Raw genomic sequence first — 1,930 nt, 5'->3', positions numbered from 1 at the left:
TAACGTGCCTGACTTCTAGGTTAATTGATACAGGTGTACCGGTATAAAACAGCTGCTTCGGGATAAAACACTGCCCCTTACGCCCATATAAGGGTACTAGATGTTCATCCACTTAACAGTTATTCTCAGTTAATTTTCTCAAATATCACGATTGCTTCCTTGCCGTCAGCGTTTAACATGCACATTAGGGTGGCTCTTATTTTTGAAGTGTGTTTTATATTTCTTTTTGCTAACCCCTTGTTCAGTTCAGTTGCTCAGTCCGGAACCGCGCGACTGCTACGGTCGCAGGTTCGAATCCTGCCTCGGGCATGGATGTGTGTGATGTCCTTAGGTTAGTTAGGTTTAAGTAGTTCTAAGTTCTAGGGCGCTGATGACCACAGATGTTAAGTCCCATAGTGCTCAGAGCCATTTTTCAGTTCCATTGCAATCAGCTGCTTTTTCTTTATCTATTACTTCAACGCATCAAGCACAAAAATCCATTGGGAATCGTAGAGAGGGATTCATAGTGTACATGAAAATTAATTTCACTTTCATATTGTGGCTGTGTTAATCCTAAATTCATTCTTGTTATTAACCACGAATACCATTAAGCTACTACAAACAGCATAGTGAATGCATTATTGTGGCCAAGATAGATACGAAGCCCACGCCTACTACAGTAGTACAAGTTTATATGCCAACTAGCCCTGCAGATGACGAAGAAATTGATGAAATGTATGATGAGATAAAAGAAATTATTCAGGTAGTGAAAGGAGACGAAAATTTAATAGTCATGGGTGACTGGAATTCGAGAGTAGGAAAAGGGAGAGAAGGAAATATAGTAGGTGAATATGGATTGGGGCTAAGAAATGAAAGAGGAAGCCGCCTGGTAGAATTTTGCGCAGAGCATAACTTAATCATAGCTAACTCTTGGTTCAAGAATCATGAAAGAAGGTTGTATACATGGAAGAACCCTGGAGATACTAAAAGGTATCAGATAGATTATATAATGATAAGACAGAGGTTTAGGAACCAGGTTTTAAATTGTAAGACATTTCCAGGGGCAGATGTGGACCCTGACCACAATCTATTGGTTATGAACTGTAGATTAAAACTGAAGAAACTACAAAAAGGTGGGGATTTAAGGAGATGGGACCTGGATAAACTGACTAAACCAGAGGTTATACAGAGTTTCAGGGAGAGCATAACGGAACATTGGACAGGAATGGGGGAAAGAAATACAGTAGAAGAAGAATGGGTAGCTTTGAGGGATGAAGTAGTGAAGGCAGCAGAGGATCAAGTAGGTAAAAAGAGAAGGGCTAGTAGAACTCCTTGGGTAACTGAAGAAATATTGGATTTAATTGATGAAAGGAGAAAATATAAAAATGCAGTAAATGAAGCAGGCAAAAAGGAATACAAACGTCTCAAAAATGAGATCGACAGGATGTGCAAAATGGCTAAGCAGGGATGGCTAGAGGACAAATGTAAGGATGTAGAGGCTTATCTCGCTAGGGGTAAGATAGATACTACCTACAGGAAAATTAAAGAGACCTTTGGGGAAAGGAGAACAACTTGCACGAATATCAAGAGCTTTGATGGAAACCCAGTTCTAAGCAAAGTGGGGAAAGCAGAAAGGTGGGAGTATATAGAGGGTCTATACACGGACGACTTACTTGAGGAGAATATTATGGAAATGGAAGAGGATGTAGATAAAGATGAAATGGGAGATAGGATACTGCGTCAAGAGTTTGACAGACCACTGAAAGACCTAAGTCGTAACAAGGCCCCCGGAGTAGACAACATTCCATTAGAACTACTGACAGCCTTGGGAGAGCCAGTCCTGACAAAACTCTATCATCTGGTGAGCAAGATGTATGAGACAGGCGAAATACCCTCAGACTTCAAGAAAATTATAATAATTCCAATCCGAAAGAAAGCAGGTAATGACAGA

The sequence above is a fragment of the Schistocerca nitens genome, chromosome 8, assembly GCF_023898315.1.
Source record: "Schistocerca nitens isolate TAMUIC-IGC-003100 chromosome 8, iqSchNite1.1, whole genome shotgun sequence".
Classification (NCBI taxonomy): domain Eukaryota; kingdom Metazoa; phylum Arthropoda; class Insecta; order Orthoptera; family Acrididae; genus Schistocerca; species Schistocerca nitens.
This window is presented reverse-complemented; position numbering follows the sequence as displayed.